The sequence below is a fragment of the Ranitomeya imitator genome, chromosome 9 (assembly GCF_032444005.1).
Source record: "Ranitomeya imitator isolate aRanImi1 chromosome 9, aRanImi1.pri, whole genome shotgun sequence".
Lineage (NCBI taxonomy): Eukaryota > Metazoa > Chordata > Amphibia > Anura > Dendrobatidae > Ranitomeya > Ranitomeya imitator.
The window spans coordinates 17751119-17765867 of record NC_091290.1 but is presented as its reverse complement, the minus strand read 5'-3'; positions in this window follow the sequence as shown (position 1 = coordinate 17765867).

Sequence of the window (14749 nt, the reverse complement as noted above, 5' to 3'; positions counted from 1 at the left end):
TATACATATATGTGTAATACGCCAGTAGAACCTTATATTTATGTCATCATATGAAAAGAATAATTATAGGAAGCAGCTATGACAGTTCACCCCATGTTTTCCGCCATGGCACTTGACTCGGATAGTCCACCGGACGTCTCATGTGAAGGTTGCACGCTTAATTACACCAATCCGCTGATGAATGCGCTCTGCGATCTGGGCACAGCACGGTTCGTTGACCAAGGAAGTGAAAATTGTCAAAGGAGATTTCTCAGCTCATGGATCTATGTATCCAGAATTTCACCATAACATTGAGATGATATTTTTTTAGGGGAAGTAAATAAGATTTAGCCCCGGAAGACCCATGGGGGTGGTCCTGTACATCTCATTTTTCATGTAATCCTCTACAGTGGGGCATGCATTGGTTCAGTACCTCCGCTGACCTCTCATTACTGTACCCGAGCCTTCGGCTTCTGCCTGCTGTTGATGACTCACAAGCAAGAGTCTTCTCCAAATATCACCGGATTATCAAGCCAGTCATTATGATGCTGCCAATGAAGATAAATTCTCCCAATTTCTCTTCATTCATCCGAAGTCATCAGCTTTGTGCAAGTCCAAGCCGGGAAAATTGTCATTTTACAGCTCTGCGCAAATGAATGATCCTTGCCCAGAGACATTAGGTAAACACAATGGCAGATATGTTTGCACATCTCGGAACGAGACGATGCTTAATATGATTCATCAAGAGCAGATAGGGCAGCAGATCTTCTGCAATAACAGAGCTGTTCACCTCGGAAAGTATCTTGTTATTGATAATCGATGGCAAAAAAAGCGGAGATGAATGATTGCTTTGTTCTGCAACGAAGTTTGATCTTTCAGTATTTTACTTCACATGAGAGATGCCGGCTTTGTAGGGAATCTACAGACTTTGCCAACAGATGAAATTGGCAAAGGGCAACATCATTTGGCCACTAATTGACTGATAGGGCATCCTGGGCAGCATGCATCAATGAGGTCACGTGTAGGGCGCATAAGAAATTGCCAAAATAAGTCGTAATAAAATATAGACTATGGTGAAGTCGATATGATGGGTATTTCAATTATTAAAGGTGTTATTCTCATCTTCATAAATGAATATAGAACATATAAAATTAAACACTTTTCCAATTTACTGCTTATTAAAATCTTCAGCCGTTCTTGAGATATTAGCACTTTTCTTTTGTTTACATTGCCATGGAGACCGACCACCGACCACTCATTTCACAATAGAAATGAGCTTGTAAGCACTGCACATGTTCTGCTGTTCAGCAGCAGTGGTCGGTCTCCAAGACAACAAAATGTAAAGAAAAGTGTTAATATCTCAAGAACGGCTACACATTTCAATAATCAGTAAATTGCAAAAAAAATTGCTTGTATTTATAAGAACTATCCAACAATACCCATTTATGAAGATTGGAATAACCCTAAAGGCAAGAGGCACTGACAACTCCTCTAAGGACGCATTGATTTTTTTTTCAATTGTTACATTCCAACTCATCTATCTTATTTTCCATTGTCATATAGTTGCCATATGAGAGATTCTACTTTTGACATTCATTATAATAATAATAATAATAATTTTTATTTATATAGCGCCAACATATTCCGCAGCGCTTTACAAATTATAGAGGGGACTTGTACATACAATAGACATTACAGCATAACAGAAATATAGTTCAAAACAGATACCAGGAGGAATGAGGGCCCTGCTGCTCACAAGCTACAAACTATGAGGAAAAGGGGAGACACAAGAGGTGGATGGTAACAATTGCTTTAGTTATTCGGACCAGCCATAGTGTAAGGCTCAGGTGTTCATGTAAAGCTGCATGAACCAGTTAACTGCCTAAGTATGTAGCAGTACAGACACAGAGGGATATTAACTGCATAAAGTGTATGAGAACATAGTGCGAGGAATCTGTTTTTTTTTTTGTTTTTTTTTTTGTTTTGTTTTTTAAATAGGCCACACAGGGATCGTTAGGTTAATGCATTGAGGCGGTAGGCCAGTCTGAAAAAATGAGTTTTTAGGGCATGCTTAAAACTGTGGGGATTGGGAATTAATCGTATTAACCTAGGTAGTGCATTCCAAAGAATCGGCGCAGCACGTGTAAAGTCTTGGAGACGGGAGTGGGAGGTTCTGATTATTGAGGATGCTAACCTGAGGTCATTAGCGGAGCGGAGGGCACGGGTAGGGTGGTAGACTGATACCAGGGAGGAGATGTAGGGTGGTGCTGAGCCATGGAGCGCTTTGTGGATGAGGGTAGTAGTTTTGTACTGGATTCTGGAGTGGATGGGTAACCAGTGTAATGACTGGCACAAGGTAGAGGCATTGGTGTAACGGTTGGTAAGGAATATGATCCTGGCAGCAGCATTCAGGACAGATTGGAGCGGGGAAAGTTTGGTAAGAGGGAGGCCGATTAGTAGAGAGTTACAATAGTCCAGACGAGAATGAATAAGTGAAATAGTAAGAGTTTTTGCAGAGTCGAAAGTAAGAAAAGGGCGAATTTTAGAAATGTTTTTGAGATGCAGGTAAGAAGAGCGAGCCAGTGATCGGATGTGTGGGGTGAATGAAAGGTCAGAATCAAGGATGACCCCAAGGCAGCGGGCATGTTGCTTTGGAGTAATGGTGGAACCGCACACGGAGATGGCAATGTCAGGCAAAGGTAGGTTAGTAGAGGGAGAGAACACGAGGAGTTCAGTTTTTGACAGGTTTAGTTTCAGATAGAGGGAGGACATGATGTCAGAGACAGCGGTAAGACAATCACTGGTGTTTTCTAATAAGGCAGGCGTGAGATCAGGAGAAGAAGTGTATAATTGGGTGTCGTCAGCATAGAGATGGTACTGGAAACCAAATCTACTGATTGTTTGTCCAATAGGGGCAGTGTACAAAGAGAAAAGGAGGGGGCCTAGGACTGATCCTTGAGGAACCCCAACAGTAAGGGGAAGGTGAGAGGAGGAGGAACCAGCAAAACATACAGTGAAGGATCGGTCAGAGAGATAGGAGGAGAACCAGGAGAGAACGGTGTCCTTGAGGCCGATGGAGCGGAGCATAGTGAGGAGGAGCTGATGATCCACAGTGTCGAATGCTGCAGAGAGATCCAAGAGAATTAGCATGGAGTAGTGACCATTAGATTTAGCTGTTAGTAGGTCATTAGAGACTTTAGTGAGGGCAGTTTCAGTAGAGTGTAAAGAGCGGAAGCCAGATTGAAGAGGGTCGAGAAGAGAGTTATCTGAGAGATAGCGGGTAAGACGGGAGTGGACCAGGCGTTCGAGGAGTTTAGAGATGAAGGGAAGATTAGAGACGGGTCTATAATTAGCGGCACAATTTTGATCGAGGGATGGTTTTTTAAGTAATGGATGTATGATGGCATGCTTAAATGAGGAGGGAAAAATACCGGAAGTGAGGGAAAGGTTGAATATTTTTGTTAGGTGAGAGGTGACAGCCGGGGAAAGGGACTGGAGGAGATGTGACGGAATGGGGTCACTGGTGCAAGTGGTCGGGCGAGAAGATGCAAGGAGCCTGCTTACTTCTTCTTCTATAACTGCTTCAAAGTCAGAGTGAACTAGATGCAGTGGGGGAGGGAGGACAGTGCATGGTATGAAGAGATTGGGAGATGATTTCCTGTCGAATGTGGTCAATTTTTTCTTTGAAATAATTGGCCAGATCGTCAGCACGGAGATCCGGGTTGAGTAGGGACTGGAACGTGTCAAAGAGACGTTTAGGGTTATTGGACAGGGAGGTGATGAGGGTGTTGAAGTAGGTTTGTTTGGAGAGGTGAAGGGCAGAATTGTATGTCTTTAGCATGAACTTATAATGGATGAAATCTTCGGGTAGATTTGATTTTCTCCACAGACGTTCTGCGCACCTGGAGCACCGCTGCAGGAACCGTGTTTGCAGCGTGTGCCACGGTTGTTGCCGTCTGTGTCGAGTTGTTTTATGTATAGGAGGAGCAGCTTCATCCAGAGCACTTTGCAGGGTTTCATTGTAATGCTTCAGAGCAGAATCAGGACATGAGATGGAGAAGATTGGGGCCAATGATGACTGCAAGTTCTTCATAAGTTTCTGGGTGTTAATGGCCTGTATGTTTCTATAAGTGTGGAAAGTGGGGGTGACCTTAGCGGGATGGCAGTTCTTGATAGAAAATGAAAGAACGTTGTGGTCAGAGAGTGGGAGAGGGGAGTTTGTGAAATCATCCATTGAGCAAAGCCGGGAGAAGACCAAGTCAAGGGAGTTTCCATCTTCATGCGTTGGCGAGTTAGTATGCTGCGAGAGACCGAAAGAGGAGGATAGAGCTAAAAGGTGAGAAGCAGATGGGGAGAGGGGAGAGGCAATAGGGATGTTGAAATCACCCATGATAAGGGTGGGGGTGTCACAGGAGAGAAAGTGTGGAAGCCAGGTGGCAAAGTGATCCAGGAACTGATGAGAGGGGCCGGGAGGACGATACACCACCGCCACTCGCATGGAGAAGGGGACGTAGAGTCTGACCACATGGACCTCAAAGGAAGGGAAGACAAGTGAGGGTACTTGGGGGATAACTTGGAAAGTACATTTTGGTGAAAGGAGCAGACCAACGCCTCCGCCTGCTCTGTTGTCCGATCTTGGGGTATGAGAAAAATGTAGTCCACCATATGAAAGAGCAGCAGCAGCGGTGGTGTCTGACTGCTGGATCCAGGTTTCAGTAAGAGCCAGGAGATTAAGAGAATTAGAAAGGAAGAAGTCATGAATGAAGGAGAGTTTATTACACACAGAGCGAGAATTCCAAAGAGCACAATTCAAAGAGACAGAAGGCATGCATGGAATATTAATAAGGTTCGAGGGGTTTCTGAGTGTAGCAGTTGGGAGGTTTGACTGGCTATAACATGGGGGGCCGGGGTTTGGAGAGATGTCTCCAGCAATTAGGAGAAGGAGGATAGAAAGAGTGATCAGATGGTGAAGTGATTTGTGAGAGCGTCTCTTGTGTTGGATGTTGGGACTGAATGGATCTGTGCTGTTAAGCAATGTGAACAGAGCATGAGTGCTATACATAGGAGAGGCAAGGACAGAGGGGCCGATATAAATGGAGTGTAGAGAGTTAATGCGAGGGCGGTGAATGTGAGTGAATGGAGCAGCTAGGATATAGATTATACAAATAAATATGGGGAGTATTTGTGCTGTTTCAAGTGAATGTGGATTAGATTTAGATTGTCTTACCTGTCTCCTGCCCTGTCTAACTGCCATGTTATAACTGCCGAGTACTTAGAAAAAAAAGTACTTTGAATAAAAATACACGAATACAAGTGCACGAATGCACCCCTGCATGAATGCATCCCCAAGATAAGTCTACATTTATAGAAGGCTAGCCCTTAGATCTTCCTTTTTTTTTGTTAGATACATTAATTAGATACATAACTGTATCACTTTTGTAATTTTGGGGGGAGAAGGAAGAAAAACTAAGAGCCATAACTTTTAAAATTTTTTCCATTGACTTGATTATTAATGAGTCTAATTGTATTACTTTAATTGCTGTCATGTATTGTATTGCGTAACTTTTATGAATTTGTTTTGACATGGGTTAGAAAAATGCAGCAACTCTGCCCCCCAAATAATCTGTAACATTTTTACTTTTTTCCATAAACAAAGATTTTTTTTTTTCTGGTAACAGAAGTTATTCTAATTTTTCTTGGTACTAATTATGTTAATTATGACTTTTTCATCATTTTTGTATTCGGCTTTTTTTTCTGTTTAATATAGTTGAGCGAATAACCCGAAATTAGTTTCAGCCAGAATTTCCTAATGCTCAATTTGCATGGGAAGATTTGATTCACCCTGTATAAATTTGGTACAAAGGAATTAAAAAAAGGAGATTGAAAAAAAGGATTGAAAAAGTAGTTAAGAATATGGAGTTAAAAAGGAGTTAAAAATAAGGAGTTATAAAAGGAGTTAGGAATGTGGATTGTGGAGTTAGAAAAGGAACTAAAAAGGAGTTAGAAATAAAGAGTTAAAAGGAGTAAAAAATAAGTAGTTAAAAAAGGAGTTAAGAATATAAAGTTAAAAAAGAGTTAAAAAAGGAGTTAAAAATAAGAATTTAAAAAGGAGTTAAGAATGTGGATTGTGGAGTTAGAAAAGGAATTAAAAAGGAGTTAAAAATAAGGAGTTAAAAGGGAGTAAAAAAATAAATAGTTAAAAAAGGAGATAAGAATGTGGAGTCAAAAAAGGAGTTAAGAATGTGGAGTCAAAAAAGGAGTTAAAAAGGAGTTAAAAATAAGGAGTTAAAAGGAAGTAAAAAATAAGTAGTTAAAAAAGGAGTTAAGAATGTGGAGTCAAAAAAGGAGTTAAAAAGGAGTTAAAAAGGAGTTTAAAATAACGAGTTAAAAGGGAGTAAATAATAAGTAGTTAAAAAAGGAGTTAAGAATGTGGAGTTAAAAAGGAGCTAAAAAGAAGTTAAAAAAAAGGAGTTAAAAGGGAGTAAAAAAATAAGTAGTTAAAAAAGGAGCTAAGAATATGGAATTAAAAAAGGACTTAAAAAAGGAGTTACGAAGGAGTTAAGAATATGTAGTTAAAAACCCTAAATATTTTACTCACCTCTCATCATCCCACCCTACATCTTCCCCTCCGTTTCCTTCTTCTCCATGATCTGGAATCTTTTGCAGATGACTAAGCTCCAACCGGTCTAGTGTGGCTCCATCGCACGTGTGGCCCAGTCAATACTGGAAGAATCTGGACCAAAGAGAAGACAAAAGGGAAGGGAGCGGACAACTCGGGAGGGATCTGTGGTGGTGGGATAGGTAAGGGGAGGACTGACGAGAGATGAAGGTAATATTTTATTGTTTTTTAGCCCATTCCTGACTTTGAGAATCCAACCAAATTCCAAAATCCAATCCCCAAAAATTCATATTTATAAGAGAATCTATAAGAGAAATTGATAGCGCCATTGATTCCTCTAGAATTAATGCAGTCATCTCTACTGGATAGAAAATGGCAACAGTTTTGGAGTTGTACTTATACACAAGAGCCAATCTGAAAATCAGAGCTTCAGTGTAAAGCATAGGGGAGGGAAAATGAGCTCCGAAGCAGCCAACATTACAGATAAGAATTAGGTAGAGTCTTAATAGACTTTATAGAGTACAATTGATGAGATCGCTTACTGGATTTGATCATTTTTAACTTTTGTTTGGAATTTGAAGAATAAATATTACATTTAAATAAATAAATGCAAAAATGTCATATTCTGTCCGGTGTGATTTTATTTTTTTTGCCTTCATCTTCCATTGTTCCTAGGTGCCAGCTCAGCAGATTTGCCTGAGATAAATGAGTCAGTGATTTGACAGCATCTGCATAGAGTTTGAAAAGGTTTTGTGCCTTGAGCCAGTGCGGCTGCTGTTCCCTGGGTCATTAACCACCCCGCTGCCTCCGTACCACCGGCCAGGAAAGAGATTTGTAGCATAAAAGGAGAATTATTTGCTGAATTGAATGCATCACGCTCAGCTGGGTACTCCAAAACTACCTCATATTCGTCTGCTTTCTGCCAAGTTTTACTTCAAGGATGTCCAGCCCATGACTGAAGAATGAACTATGGAGGTTCTGCCGGGAAGAACAGATGTACAGAACCATCGCTTGGATAAAAAGGACACGTTGTAATAAGCCACAAAATTATACTTAAAAAAGCATTTCATTTAAAAAAAAAAAAAAAAGACCTGTAATCCCGGACACCTCTGGTGAGCAGTCATTCAATAATCCATTCTGCTGTTCCACGGTTATTTCAGCGTCTTGCACATAATAGACAAAAAACCCCATCTAGGGCAGTATTAAAGGAATTGTCCACCTTTAAGGATTTTTTTTTACTTAAATGCTTGTGTCATGATCCAGACCGGGTTTTGAATCCTTTTTTCCTTGTCTGGTCATGTCAAGAGTTAACCTTTCTCAGTCTCAGTCTAGGTTCAGGTTGACTAATTATCGTCGCTGCTTCCTGCAGGCGACGTCAGTTATAGTTTTTGCCTAGTGCTGCTGTAGCTGACTCTGATTGCTCTGATTGGTCCTGCTGTCTGAACCCGTGTCTCTGTTTTCCCCTGTTCCCGTCTTGACTCCGTGTTTCCCTTCAGTGTGCAGACTCCCTGGTTTTGACTTGGCTTGTATCCTGACCTGTTTTTGTCTTTTGGCTTATCTGCTCCTGACCATTATTGACCCCCTGGCTTGTCTTTGACCGCGAGTTTGCTTATTCCTTTGGTACTGCTCTACAGTCTAGGATTTGACCCGGCTTGTTTGACTATTCTGCTGCCACCTGTGGTGTCCTCACTGCTGCACTGCAGGTCAGCTCTGTTTAAGTGCAGACCTGCTTCCTCTCTATGGCCATCTAGTGAAGCCTGCACCTTCCTACATTGCAGCAGCATGACAGCTTGTATTTGGGGCAAAAAAATATAAAATTTTGCAATTAATTTTCAATTAATATTTTGAACCGCTTGCCTTTTACAAGCTCTTTTTTTTCTCTGCACCTTCAACTTTGATGTAGTCAGTGGTCATAAATCCGCTGAGAGGAGCTCAGAAAAGACAGATGGCGGAGCCTCTGTCCACAATCGAGGGCTGGCTGAAGGAATCTAAGTTAACTCATTCTGCAGCCAGGAATAGGTCAGTGTAACACAAAGGCCATAGGGGGCAAATGGGCCAAAGTTTTTAAGAAAACCCTTTTTTTTTTTTAAAGTATGAAACTTAAAGATTAGCAATTATTTATGGCTTTATACTGTACAAAGTAACAGGATGAATTCTATCTTTCTTGTACTACCCCTTGGGTCTATCCTGAAAGTGCATGTCTCCTCTTTTCCCCTTCTTCCCTTGTACTGTGAATGTATGGGATGGAGCGAAACTCATTCCTCTCGCAATATACAGCTGACGTACTATGCTGCGACGGCCAGGGTGACAGTGAGCTCCTATCCCGGCTATTCAACCCTGTAGATGTTGTGGTCAATAGTGACTGTGGCATCTAAGCGGTTAGACAGAGGGAGAAAGCTTCTTCTGTCAGCCCACCAGTTCCTTTGCAGCTATTGGTTCCTAAGGTATAATTATAGAAATCGTTAAAAAAAAAGTCCAACAGTGGGTGTAGTGTAAAATAAAAAAAAGGAAAAAAGTTAAAAAAAAAAAAAATTTTCTGCAAACAATTGGTGATGGCTAGAAAAAAATACACCTGAAATAAGAATTATGGAGACCGCCAGTGAAATATAGATTCACATCGAAATTATTCAATACAAATCTAATTTTTGGGTCAATTTTTGTGGGATCTTGCAATAGGTCTTTAAAACGGATTTGATGTGCGGTGATTTTGAATGTTCCCGAGACACTCCAGTTTGACGGCTTAATGCAGCCCCATGTAAATGTCTCTTTATGTCCCGCAGGATAGAAAACAAATGTATATTTCCTGTCCCAGAAACATAAGAGAGACGGGAGAAATCCATCAGAGACTGATAGAGACACGCAACCTCGGAAGGCTGGCAGGTACTGGGTAGTGTGAACTGACAAGATTATATAATGCATGGTTATATTCGGGAGGGGGCGCCAAGGACTCGGCACAGAGGGCGGTAAACTGCACGGAAATATACATGGATACATAGTTACATTTAACTCACATAAAAGTAACTTTATAGACCCCGGAATTTTGTATCTACAGAATTTGTAACAGTTCATTGTAATGTCACATGAGTAGATTTGCATAGGACTGCAGGTAAAACGAAGGCGTTACCAAAAAACTCTGCTGTTAGGAAAGTTTTAATCTAGTTGGTGTTAGGAAAGTTGGTGGTCTTGAGACAGGATTGCAATATATATATTAACTGGAAAATAAAACAAAAAAATGTCATTATATACACACTAAGGAAAAAAAAATCAAGTTCAGGGACAGTACCTGCAGTCACCACTAGTGGGCAGATCTATGGCTCCTTTTGTCCTTAATTGTACCTGTATACAAATCAAGCCACTAGTGGTGACAATAAGATTTTTTTTTCTCCATACAACCTATTCTGGATATTCAAATATGGGACCGCTGCAGCCAATCACTGGCCAAACTGGTAAAGCATTGGTCATTGCTATGGCTAATGGATCTCTTCTGTGCCCTCTCCTGGTTGGTTAATGTAGAAAGATGGGGGAATCATACAGTGAAAGAGGAGCTGTGAGGATCAATAAGTTTAGTACTTTTACTTTTTATGTTGCCTCCTGCTGACTAATTTCTGAAAAGAAAAATTAGGGGTGCAAAACCCTTCACTTGAAGAGGGATTGTTTAAACCTGTGCAGAAAACCAGGGCACTACAGAGACTGCATAAGGTGCTAGCTCAGATAATAAAGCATCATATTATATCTGATTATATCTGATAGTATAATGTTTTTATTTTAACTCATTCCCTACCCTCAAAAGAATATATCAAATTGGGCCTGAGATGAAATTTCCTAAAAATTTTCAACAAATTTGCGTAATTACAGATAAGTTGGCTCATCATTCATTGGTGGAGGCTCCACATGTATGACACACGCATTACAGAGAAAAAAAAAAGGAGAAAGGGTTCAACAATACAATAAGCACACCTGCATACAGACACATCAAAATTTATTAAATATAAAGTGCAATATTAAAAATAGTTAAAAAAACCCCAAATGCCTCAAAATCTGCATGCCAAATTAGTGTCACCCAATGCTTTGGGCCTTTGGACGCTAAACAGGTCCCTAGAAGTAGGGGCACTCTAGTCTATCCTTGTCCCCCGAATTACTCCTGAAGGTGGAGATGCCAGGGTCACGTGCCTTGTGGTGCTCCTATATCAACCCTAGTCTGTCCCCCTCCTTAAACAGGTAAGTAGGAAGCTGAAGTGTATAGGATAACACTAACAAGACAAACAAGGGAAAATGGACAGGGATAAATGAAACTAACAATCATACAAAATCCACTCAACAAACAACAGAATGGAACACAGGGGAGAAAAATAAAGGGTAAATCAAATAGGAGAGGATGATAATGTGCACACAGACAAAATTCCAAGTAACAATCTTCTGAACAAATCGCCAAATGCCAACTCCAACCATGAACTACACCTCCAACTCCAAACCAGGCAGTAAGAACTAACAATGGCAAGTGCTGAAGGTGAGAATATATAGCAAAGGGGAGTGGTAAACACTGAACAGCTTAGATAATCCAAGCAGGAAAGCTCCAACTGAATAGATTAACATTTGAACTGCCAGGAAGGAAAAAATCTGCACTGCTTAATAAGATGGTGAAGTACTTTGAACCAGTGCAGGAGTTCGTGAAAACGGATGTCGTGATCCACTAGCCACTCTCTGTTGTGGTAACCCCGTGACTCAGGGTAGATGTGTGGATGTGTGAGGAAGCTGCCGTACAGCAGCAATACACTGGGGTGTGCCCCGGCGCTGTGACGTCAGACATCGAGTAAGAATTATGGGGGAGGAAGCGTCAGCTGACGCTCCCTTTTTCATCGTTACTATTAACTGTAGCATCCAGGATACAGCTGAATGTGCGATTACGGGCAGGGGTGCTCGAAACCGGTGCTGGCGCCAGGCTTCCCCCAGTTTATGGGCCATATAGCAATCGTATGGCCTGCCGCCATTACCGGTAAGCCTCTGCTATAGGTATAAACAATATAATAATTTCTGGAGGAAAACTGGAGAAGAGCTAATCAATCTGTGATTGACAGCTCCAATCACATCAACCTCCGTGCCATAAATATACAACTCTAAATATTAAACCTCTCCCAAATGCAAATGCAGCTTTACTGCTGATTTATGGAGGTACAATTGCTTTGATTTGTTCTGCTGTTATGAATGATCCGTCGTGCAATTAACATCACACAAAATGTACAATGCAATATAATAAGCAGCACGGATCATTGCAAAGGAGATCTATTCACTTACAAGGAGAATAGTAAATTTACCATTTAAATGCATGAAAAGTAAAGTATAAACCACATGTCAGAACTATGTGCTTCCCGGAAGGTCTGCTTAACATTTGGAAAGCGAACAAAGCAAAAAAAAAAAAAAAAAAGGTATAATATAAAGAAAAAGAAATTAACTAAAAACGCAAAAATACATTCCGAAGGTTAAAGGGAAATTCCAGTTGACTGTATAATGAAAATGTGTTATTTTAGTATTATTCCTGGTGGCTTTCAAGACTCCGACTTGCTGTATTTCAATACATATTTTCAATATCTAGTTCCTAAAGAAAAAAAATGATACTGCCCCCGAGGATCATATGGTATACTTCCATGCCTACCGCAAAAAAAAAGCGGCTCAGTGTCCCCCAACTGGATGAGAACTTTATGTTTCTCTTGTGGAGAGTGACATGCCAGTGTGAGGAGGCTTATAGACCGTGCAATGCTTCTCTGGGAAATTAAATATGCAAATTCCCTTTTCACAAAAGAATGGGACTAGGACTCTAGTGCCACATATTGGAAGTAGCAATCCTAAAAGTCAATATTGACCCCTTAATGAACCTTGCCTTAAGGATAAAAACAAAGCCAGAATTTCAATTTGCAGACACATGCTTTGTGATGTTGCCGCTCCTCAGTGCAAAGTATGAGATCCGATTTGGCTATATGAGAGGCAGAGGAGCATTGCATATCCTACAAGTCTCGTCACACTGGCATGGCAAGCCTAGGATGTCACTCTCCTCAAGGAGAAACGTTACCCCTTAGGCCCCAGTCAAATCTCTCTTACATCTAAATGAGATCTCATACTTTGCACTTCCGATAGGTGGCACTAGAGTTCTAGCCGTCTTCCTCTCTGAAAAAGCAATTTGCATATTTACTAACATCTGCAGAAGTTTTGACTTTGTTGTAAAAAGTCAAAAATTCCTTTTAATCTGCCCCAGATTGTGATAGATCTACACGTTGTTTCCAGAAGAGCAGAGTTTTGGAAGAACTTCACTAGCCACAATCTTAGATGAGTGGTTTGAGATGATGATTGTTGAGAAAAAAAAACATGACTTTGTGATACTCTGTCTGGAGATATTTATGCTCCTTTTGGTTAGTGATGTGAATATTAGTTGGTGGAGGGTGTTACTAGGATGTTGAGATTACGTGAGAAACAAAAGTCCATAACCAAATTAGGGAAAAACTAATGGTGAAAAATCCTCGAGAGAGGGGTCATCAGCAAAGCCGTGGAAAGAGAAGGCCCCATTAACAGCCTGTACATGATATATTTAATTGCAGTCCTCCTCACAACTACGGACTATTCCCCTAGCACCGCACTTACTGACGGAGCTTGTTAGCTCTTCCTTTATTCTATCCCTTTGTTCTTCTAGACTAGAGGCCTCCTGAGACAAACCGCCAATCTCTACGTGATTGGTCCAGGACTCTCCTCCTCTTTCCAGCAGGATACAAATGATCTCTGATGCTTAGCGTTATCCCTAAGGGCCTTACTAAGCAATTATTCCCCCTTCAGAAGACTTTAACATATGCTAAGAGTGTTGGTTTGGTCTCCATGACTGTTCTTCTAGACTCCAGCCCTCCTGAGACCGATCGTCAGTCTCTCTTTGATGGATCCAAAACTCTTTTTTACTCCCAGAAGACCACGGACGATTGTTATCAGCCTTGAGCTTCCTCTCTGACATTACTAAGCAATAATTCATCCTTCACTACCTTTTACAGATCTTCTCGGCTTGATGGAATGCCTTGGGATCTAAATAGGCTGGTTTTCGAGACTCCATGTGTCTAGGGAAGGACTGACAGATGGTGAATGGCTTACCCAGGAAGAATTCTCTACCTCCAGCAGCACCATGACAGACGCATACCGCCTGTGAGCTGTCACTCTGGTATTGCTAAGAAATTATCCGTCCTTCAGAACAATATATTGATCAGTTTTCAACACCAAAAATGGGAACTCCCTGGATTGCCATTACTGTTCGTCAAGACCCCTGCTCTCCTGGAATGGTCTAGCAGTCTTTTCTGGCTGGTTCAAAACTCTCTCACCCCCCGATGACTATGCTTTACTTTCTGGATCATGGAGAAGCCATCCTCTATCGGTGTAGTATTTTATAGCAGTATCTTTATTTGACCATGGGTCTAGAACCCAAGTCCTACGAGTAGGCGACCCAGGTCTTTGTGGTGGCTAAGCACTACCTACATGTTACAGACTCAACAGTAGCAATGATAAAAAGGAGACGTAAAGTCCGCTCAGTAATAACTTGCTGAAATTATGCACTGTTGTGCCAACATGACACAACTCCTTATTCTCATTTGCACATGGAAACACGACAAACAATGGAACAAAACTGAAACAGAGAAGATACAGATTACATATTGCAAAAAACTTTTTGACAGTGAGGGTGATCAATGAGTGGAACAGGCGGCCATGAGATGTGGCAGGTTCTCCTTCAATGGAAGTCTTCACACAGAGGCTGGACAGACATCTGCCTGAGATGGCTTATTGAATCCTGCATTGAGCAGAGGGTTGGACACGATGACTCAGAAGGTCTCTTCCAAGTCTAGCATTCTAGGATTCTATGATTATATGGCAAGTTATTGCCTACCATATCTACCGGATACATGATAATTTCCTGTTTGATGGCTGTCCAACTGCCTCCCGCTCTGATAGATCTTTTGCTTGAGGATGCTCCAAATGTTCTCTGCAGCATGAGATGGTGCATTGTCAGCATGAAGATGATTGAGATGGTGCATTGTCAGCATGAAGATGATTGAGATGGTGCATTGTCAGCATGAAGATGATTTTGCTATGGATGGCGCCATTCTTCTTTTTGTACCATGGGCGAAGGTG